Source organism: Mesoplodon densirostris, chromosome X, assembly GCF_025265405.1.
Source record: "Mesoplodon densirostris isolate mMesDen1 chromosome X, mMesDen1 primary haplotype, whole genome shotgun sequence".
Lineage (NCBI taxonomy): Eukaryota > Metazoa > Chordata > Mammalia > Artiodactyla > Ziphiidae > Mesoplodon > Mesoplodon densirostris.
Window position 1 is genome coordinate 97,649,670 of NC_082681.1, and position 10,068 is coordinate 97,659,737.

The window sequence follows — 10,068 nt, forward strand, 5'->3', positions numbered from 1 at the left end:
ACCAGCATTGTCCAAGATTGTGCAGCACCAAAGCCACATCTCAACCAACAAGAAGGGCACCTGGAAATTCTATATGTCACTACCATTTTGTTTTGTTAACAAGAACTTAGCCCAATGGCCACATCTAGCTGCAAAGGAGTTTGGGAAAGTGAGGGTTTTTTCCCTAGATGGCTCTGTGGCCAGCTAAGAAGTCTATTACTTTGGAAGAAAGGGAGTGGATGTTGGAAGACAACTGGTAGTTTCTGCCACCGATGAATTAGAGATGGTCAAGAGAGGAAACAGGATGACTAGTATAAAGACAATTGCAGAAGTCCAGGTAGGATGAGGGTGAGTTGGTCTAGCATGGTGAAGTAGAGATGGAAAGAAATGAAGAAATTTAGAAAATGTGTAGGAGTATAGAATCAACAGGACTTAGGTGTAAGAATTAAAGGAGAAGAAAGTGTAAAGGATAATGTTCAAGTTTCTAAAATGAACAACCAAGAAAATGATGGCATCATTCACTGAGATGGGAAAGACTAGAAATCTACAGATTTATGCAGGACAATTATAAATTTAGTTTTAAGATTCCTGTCAGATATCCAAGTACAAATGTTATCTAGGCCAGGCGTTGGCAAACTATGACCTATAGGAAGAATTTGGCTCACAGTGTGTTTTTATTTATTTATTTATTGGCATGTGGGATCTTAGTTCCCTGACCAGGGATCGAACCCGTGCCCCCTGTATTGGAAGCACCACAGGTATCAAAACATAAAATACCCTGAACTCTTCATTTTGATTAAAGAAATATGGATTCAGTATTCCTCCCCAATATTCTGGCTTAGGCAAAATTATCAAGCCATTACAAACAGATGTGATTCTAGATCTTGAAGCAGCACATCCTGGGCTTATAGTCTCTGAGGACAGAAACAGTATGCAATATAGAAAGAAAAAAAACAAACCTTTGTTATAACCCAAGGAGATTTCATCTCTGCTTTGCTATCCTAAGTTCTATGAGATTTAATTCTGGCAGGCATTACTGGGAAGTAGAATTGGAAAACAAAACTAAATGGATATTGGGCATGTGTCAAGATAGTCTTCCTGGGAAATGGTGGAATCAGCCAGTAGGTCAGGGTATATTCCGGGCAACTGGGTGATATGTTGACAGCAGTTATGTTGCATTGCGTCCTAAGACAGTCAACTTCTGCCAGTAGTAAAACCCAGTAAGACTGGCATTTTTCTGGACTGAGTTGAGTGCGGTTTCCTTTTTATAATGTGAATGATAGATCTCTTCTCTATACTTATAAGGATTCTTTTATAGAAGCCTATTTCTATACTGGAACAGATTCTGAATCTCTTCAGTAACAGATTATGAAAGATGAAGTACCTGGGGAATGATTCTATTTCAGCTCTTAAGCCTAACTTAGTAAATTTTGTCTCAGTAATTCTGGATTTTTAAAATTTTCCACTGCTGAAAACCACAATAAATTTTTCTTCCTCATTTTCAGAAACTATATAAACATGGTAGCAATGCCAATTGCATAGATGTTACCAGCATCAGTTGTCAAGTGCTTTGAATTTCTTAGATAAAATATTTGAAAATAAATACTATTTTAAGTAATAAAATGTTGCTTAACACAACCAATAAACTATTTTATTTTAAAATTGAAAAAAAAAGAACTTAATTCCTTTCTAAGGCTGAATAATATTCCATTGTATGTATATACCACATTTTATTTACCCATTCACTGTTAATAAACACTTAGGTTGTTTCCACTTTTGGGTTATTCTGAATAATGCTGTAATAACTTTGGCATACAAGTATCTGTTTGAGTTTCTGTTTCCAATTCCTTTGGCTATATACCTAAGAGTGGAATTGCTGGGTCATACAGTAATCCTATGTTTAACTTTCTGAGGAACCACAAACTGTTTTCATAGTGGCTGCACCATTTTACATTCCCATAAGAAGAGTACGAGGGTTCCAATTTCTCTACATTTTCTCCAACATTTTTTATTTTCCATTATTTTTTTAAATTATTATATCCATTCTCCATAAAAAAGAATGAAATATTTCCATTTACAACAACATGGATGGACTTGGAGGGTATTAAGTGAAATAAGTCAGACAGAGAAGGACAAATATTGTATGATATCACTTATATGTGGAATCTAAAAAATAAAACAAACTAGTGAATATAACAAAAAAGAAGCAGGCTCACAGATGTAGAGAACAAACTAGTGGTTACCAGTGGGGAGGGGGAAGGGGGGACAAGGTAGAGGTAGGGGATTAAGAGGTACAAACTACTATTCAATAAACAAGTAAGCCATAAGGATGTATTGCACAACACAGGGAATATAGCCAGTATTTTGTAGTAACTATAAGTAGAATATAACTTTTAAAAATTGTGAATCAGGGCCTCCCTGGTGGCGCAGTGGTTGAGAGTCCGCCTGCCGATGCAGGGGATACGGGTTCGTGCCCCGGTCTGGGAGGATCCCATATGCCGCGGAGCGGCTGGCCCCGTGAGCCATGGCCGCTGGGCCTGCGCATCCGGAGCCTGTGCTCCGCAACGGGAGAGGCCACAACAGTGAGAGGCCCGCATACCGCAAAAAGAAAAAAAAAAATTGTGAATCATTATATTGTACACCTGTAACTTATGTAATATCGTACACCAACTATACTTACATTTAAAAATGAAAAATAAATTATTATAGCCATTCTAGTAGGTGTAAAGTTATCTTATTTCTGGCTTTGATTTGCACTTCCTTTATTGACTAATGATGTTGAGTATCTTTTCATGTACTTATCGGCAATTTGTATATCTTCTTTGCAGAGTTTTTTATTCAAATCCTTTATGCATGTTTAATTGGGTTGTTTGTCTTTTTGCTGTGGAGTTTTAGGAGTTTTTAACATATTCAGGATATTACACTCTTATTAGATATGATTTTCAAATATTTTCTGCCATTCTGTGGATTATCTTCACCCTCTCGTAAGAGTATTGTTTAATGAACAAAAGTTTTCAATATTGATGAAGTCCAATTGATCTGTTTTTTCTTCTGTTGCTTGTGCTTTTGGTGTCATATCTAAGAATCCACTGCCAAATCCAAGGTTATAAACCTTTTCCCCTATGCATTCTTCTAAGTGTTTTAGGGTTTTAGCCCTTATATTTAGATCATTGATCATACTTAATTTTTGTAAATGGGATTTCTCTGGTGGTGCAGTGGTTAAGAATCCACCTGTCAATGCAGGGCACACGGGTTCGATCCCTGATGCAGGAAGATCTCACATACCATGGAGCAACTAAGCCCATGTGCCACAACTACTGAGCCCGTGTGCCACAACTACTGAAACCCCCATGCCTAGAGCCCATGCTCCACAACAAGAGAAGCCACTGCACTGAGAAGCCCGTGCACCATAACAAAGAGTAACCCCTGCTCGCCACAACTAGAGAAAGCCCACACACAGCAACGAAGACCCAATGCAGCCTAAATAAATAAATTTATTTATTTAAAAAATTTTTGTAAATGGTGTGAAGAAGGGATCCAACTTCATTCTTTTGTACAGGGAAATCCAATTTTCCTAGCACCATTTATTGATGAGACAATTTTTCCCCCATTCAATGGACTTGACACCTTTGTCAAGAATCCATTGGCCACACATGTAAGGATTTACTTCTGGGGTATCAATTCTATTCCATTGGTCTATATGTCTATATTTATGCCAGTACCACTTTGTTTTGAATGCTGTAGCTTTGTAGTAAGTTTTGAAATCTGGAAGTGTGGGTCCTCCAACTTGGTTCTTTTTCAAGATTGTTTTGGGTATTCTGGGACCCTTAGAAGGCCATATGAATCTGAGAACCAGCTTTCCCATTTCTGCACACACACACACAAAAAAAGCTGCTGGAATTTTGACAGGAATTGTGTTGAATCTGTAAATCACTTTGGATAGTATTGACATCTTAAAATATTAAGTGTCCCAATCCATGAACACAAGATGGCTTTCCATTTATTTAAGTTTTCCTTAATTTCTTTCCACAATGCTTTATAAGTTTCAATGTACAAGTCCTTCCCCTCCTTGGTTAAATTTATTCCTAGGTATTTTATACTTTTGGCTGCTATTACAAATGAAATTGTTTTCTTAATTTCCATACTGGATTGTTCATTACTAATGTTTAGAAACACAATTTTTTTGTGTGTGTTGATTTTGTAACCTGTAACTTTCCTGAATTCATTTATTAGCTCTAATAACTTTCTTATGGATTCTTTGGGATTTTCTACATGTAGAATAATGACATCTGCAAATAAAGATAGAGTTACTTCTTCCTTACAAATTTGGATGCTTTTTATTTCTTTTCTTGTCTAAGTAGCTCTGGCTAGAACTTCAAGGACAATGTTGAATAGCTCAATGCCTTCTTTTTAATAAATAAAGTTTTACTGGAACACAGCCATGCTCATTTATTTACGTATTGTCTATGGCTGCTTTTGCACTACAATGGTAGAGTTGATTAATTTGACATAGACAAATTGGATCAAAAATTTTTATATATTTACTATCTAGCCCTTTACAGAGATAGTTTGACAACCTTTGCCTCTAGGCGACTATATAATTAAGTCTGAAGCTCAAAAGAGTGATCTGATTTGAGATATATAGTTGATAATGGAAGATTTTTATGTTACTTGGAGCCATGGTAGTTCAAGGACCACCTAGAATGAAAGATGTATTTCAGCATTTAATGATGGGAAAGATGAAGAAAGCCCCGAGAGTGTGAGGAGAGTGTGTACCAGAGAGTTATGGTGTACCTCAGAGAAACCAAGCAAAAAGAGCATTTTGAGAAGAGGGAAATAGTCGACAATGTGAAAAGCTGGCAAAAAATGTCAAGTAAGATGAGGACTTTAAAATGTCCTTTGTTTTTAGCAACGTGATGGTTACTGGTAACTGTAACAGCAGAAGCTTCAGTGGAGTCGTTTTAAATGTTTTAATTTCCAAAGTAAAATATTTTGAAGAATTAAACATTTGAAGAATTACAGTTGCATGCTTTTCTAAGATATGTATTTATTAACAAACAAATTGGATTAATTTCATTGGTAAAATTGGTATAAAATTTTTATATTTAAAATATTTTCAAATATGAAATTCTTTTTAAAAATAAAGTTATTTCCATGTAAAAGACTTTTCAAAATGATTTTCCATTGTGACCGCCTGGAGGGGTGGGATAGGGAGGGTGGGAGGGAGGGAGACGCAAGAGGGAAGGGATGGGGGAACAGATGTATATGTATGACTGATTCACTTTGTTATAAAGCAGAAACTAATAAAAAATAATAAACTAATAAAAAAAATTTAAAAAGATGATTTTCCAAAATTAAAAAATACATAAATAAAATAATTATACTTGGTACATACTCATGCACTTTAATTAGTTTTTAGTGATATCTGTTTCTAATACTATTCAGACATTTCTGAAAATGTCTTTTTTAAATAGGAATTGGTAAAATTGCATGCAATATTCTTCAAAGCTGTAGTTTATAGCCAATAAATTTGAAATTTTGAATAACTTCAATTTTTCTTTTCTGAAGACTATAATATTTTTAATTGAAAAAAATAGTCTCCTTACAGATGTTAAGGTATCTAAGTGTAGAGCAAATTCTGTTAATTAGAGAGTATTCTCAATTCTAATTCTTTTACTGAAAAATGTATAAATACTTTGAAAAGTAATGTCTTTTTGCTTCCATTTAGGGTCCTTCAACAAATATTTTTACAAAATAATACTCATTAAATAAGTTCACTGTATTTATGATTCTTTTGAATGGTTCACCAAATTTAAACACTGCAAAATCAAGGGCTTCTCAAGTTTTTTCTATTGCAGTACAAATTATAAGGTCTAGTTAAAAATAAGAGATGTATCAAGTCAAGATATTACAAAGTGCAGTTGTAGAATGTCAAAATTAAATCCTGTGCACAGTTTGGGCTCTCATCATATAATCTGCTAAATGATGAATTTTGATTTCTTCCTATATACAAGCTTTGTTTTCATAATTGCAATTTGCTCAAAGCTTCAAAAGGTGAATTTTTGGTACTCCATTTCTTGAGTACTTTGATTAAAGATTTCCAAATGATTTTGAACAAAAAGCAACCTAAATTTAAAGGACTTGTTTACAATAATAGTCAATACTCTGTAGGACCTTGAGTTAATTAACAACATACTACTATAAAGGCTCAAACATTTAAAAAATCTGAGTCATGACTGGAAACAAGAAGAGAATCATATACTGCCATTCCAAATTCTTTTTCATGTTCCACATCGTGTCACAAAAGTTTACAATTCAATTATTGTAAATGTGTATATGTATTTGTAAATATTGACAACTATAGCTTCTATTTCAATTGGTAGAGTATCACAGTTTAGATGCAGTGATGAATTACATATGCTCCACAACCAATTCCAAGTGCATTTCTGCTCCATAGGTTTCTTAATTTAGTAAGAACATTGTTTTTGCCAAGATAATTATATTCCACCTAAATTTGTATTTGTATTATCATCACAACAAAATAACTTTATATTCAATGTTGGATTTTTAAACTGAATGTATAAGTAAGCATTATTAGAGTCAGATGTTTTAACTGTAACAAAATGATCTTCCAAAAGCTATACTTTGATTGCATAAAATTGATGAAAAAAATTAAGCCATTACTGAAATTAACCAATTTTCTATTTGAAGCATCTAGTGTCACTGATATAAAACTGGCATCATTTAACTGCAAAGATATTTTTCTGCTAATGGAGCCAAGCCATTAACAGCTATCACTTCGTTCTTTGTACATGCATGGGAAAACATGGAATTGAAAATGAATGAAATTAATTCAGATAAATCATCATTTGATCTAACTGAAAAGCCATGCTTCACAGAATGCTATGTAAATTCAACTTCTTCGGCTAACTTTTGAAATAAATGGTGATGTTTTTTAAACAGATTTGGGTCTTCTGGTTTTCACATAGTCAGTAATATCACTATGACTTCTGATTGAAAGGTAAATGCAGACAAACATTTTTGTGCAGGTTACATTTTTTTTTGAGAAATAGAAATTCACTAATTATTTCCAAAACATCAACTTTCTTTTTTTTTATTTACTCATTTTTTACTGAAGTATAGTTGACTTACAATGTTATATTAGTTTCAGGTATACACCATAGTAATTCAATATTTGTATAGCTTATACTCCAAACAGTTATTATAAAATATTGACTATATTCCCTGTGCTGTACATTACATCCTTGTAACTTACTTATTTTATACCTAGCAGTTTGTACCTTTTTGTTTTCATTTTCACATACCTTTTAATGCCAATGCTATGTACATCTACATTTCAGTATTATGTATTTTATTTTATTTTATTTTTTTACATCTTTATTGGAGTATAATTGCTCATTGAAAATTCATTGCTGTAGAGAGGGTCTCTTTGCAAAATAAAAAAGGCATTAACAAACAGAAAAACAAGCAAATAGTTGTAGATTTACATCTTAACATAAATAACAAAACTACTGTAGCAGGAGCTTTCTGACCGTTTTCTCTATACTCTACAGAAGGACTGCTCAGACTCCATTTCTCACATGTGTTTCACTTAACCCACACTTTCTCACATTTCCTATTGACCCTTTGAGCTGATGACCTGTCAACTTTAACAGCACAAGTAACTGATACACTAACTAACTTGCAGATGCAACAGCATCAAATACACCACCTGAGACCAGGGTTAGCAATTTCTAATGAATGGAGTCAAAAAGAACTTTGTTTTACAAGCAAGCTGAAGGCTGTCCTTGAAAAGGATGTGTCTGTTACATTGCATCTGGAAAGAGTTGTTATCTTTCACATTTAACCACACGGTAAAGTGAGAACTCTGTACACTACCCATGCATCTCACACATGACTACATGAGACAATTCTTTGCTTTGAAATCTATTTTACCTGATATTTAATATATCTACTCCTGCTTTTTTGCTGTTGTTAATATTTGCATGCCACACATTTTTCTGTCTTTTTACTTTCAACCTACTTATGTCACTGTATTTGAAGTGAGTTTCTTGTAGACAGTATACAGTTGAATCACAGGTTTGTTAATCCACTCTGCCAGTCTCTGCTTTTTAATTGATGAATTTAGATTATTTACATTTAAGGTAATTATTGACATGTTATGGCTTATACAGCCATTTTATTCTTTGGTTTTTGTTTATTTCCTGTGTTTCTCATTCCTCTGTTTCTCATCTCCAGCTTTCTAGTAGGTTACTTGAATATTTTTAAGGTTTTTAGTTGGACTTATTTGTACTCTTTTTGAATATTTCATTTTGTATAGTTTAGGAACAAGGCAAGGATGTCCACTCTTACCACTCTTATTCAACATGGTGCTGGAAGTTTTAGCCAATACAATAAGGCAAGCAAAAAGAATAAAAAGCATACAGATTGGAAAGGAAAAAATAAAACTGCCCTTGTGATGACTTATTGTCTGTGTAGAAAATTCCAAAGAATTGACAAAATAAAAACTCCTAGAAATAATAAGTGAGTTTATCAAAGTCTCAGGATACAAAATCAACACACTGAAATTAATCTCAATTTTACATACTAGCAACAAACATGCAACAAACATGTGGAAAGTGAAATTTAAAATATAATACCACTTATAATTACTCTAAAGAAAATGAAATACTTAGGTATAAATCTAACAAAATACATACAACATCTGTATCCTGAAAATTACAAAATGCTGATGAAAGACATCAAAGAACTAAATAGAAGTAATGACTTATGTTCATGGGTTGGAAGACTCCGCATAGTAAAAATGTGAATTCTCCCTAAACTGATCTATAGATTAATGTAATATTTATCAAGTTCCAGCAGGGATTTTTTTAGACATAGAGAAGCATAATCTAAGTTTATATGAAATGACACAGAATCTGTAATAGCTAAAACAATCTTGAAAAAGAATAATAAAGTGGGTAGAACCACTCTACCCCATGCTAAGGCTTACTGTATAGCTACAGTAGTCAAGACAGTGTGTTATTGGCAGAGGAATAGACACATGGGTCAATGGAACAGAATACAGAAACCAGAAATATATCTACACAAATATGCCCAACTAATCTTTGACAACATTTCAAGAGCAAGTTTAATGAAGTGTCTGAATTCATTTTTGATATTTGACTACTGACAGCTTTCAAGCTCCACCTAACCCCTTTCAGCTTTTGCCCTACATCTGGGCAAGCTGATAAAAAAGCCCGGGCCTTCGCTCCCTTGGCACTCCCAGGAAAGGTCAAACTATAAAAACCCCTGCCCACACATGGGAATCATCACCCTAGCCCCACTCCCCAATCAAAATAAAATCAAAAGACACTTGCCCCTCCCTTCACTAAAGCCAGTCCAGACTGGCTTGAGTATCTGCCCTCCTCTTTTCCAAAAAAAATTCCCATTATATGAATAATTCCCTCTTTTCATATCCTCCTACTCTGTGTGGTATCATCAGTCTCTACATCTGCACGAATTTTTTTAAATTTTTTAAAATTTATTTGTTTATTTATTTGCTTGCGCTTGGTCTTAGTTGCGGCATGAAAGATGTTCATTGCAGCATGTGGGCTCTTTTAGTTGTGACATGTGAACTCTTAGCTGCGGCATAGGGGATCTAGTTCCCTGGCCAGGGATCGAATCCAGGGCCCCTGCATTGGGAGCAGAGTCTTAGCCACTGGACAACCAGGGAAGTCCTTGAACCAATTTTGGTTGGGAAATTGATCCCACTCTCCACAGGGCAACCACAAAACCATTGCTCTGTAAGCAGGATTGTGTAGCGTACCACTACACATTTATAAAAATGGTAAAAAATTTAAAAATAATGATAATATGAAAGTTGGCAACAATACAGAGAAACTGGATCACTCATATAGTGCTGATGGGAATGTAAAATAGTACAGTCACTCTGGAAAACAATGTGGTCATTTCTTTAAAAACTAAACATGTGCTTACTATACAACCTAGATATTAAATATTAGTTTCTTGGGCATTTATCTCAGAGAAATGAAAATTTATGTCCACACAAAACTTGTATGCAAATAA

The 10,068-nt window shown here is 34.2% G+C and overlaps 1 pseudogene; it reads left to right on the plus strand.

The window, feature by feature from the left end:
- Window positions 1–262: 262 nt before the first annotated feature.
- Window positions 263–1,341, plus strand: LOC132481709 (tripartite motif-containing protein 60-like; annotated as a pseudogene).
- The last annotated feature ends 8,727 nt before the right edge of the window (window positions 1,342–10,068 follow it).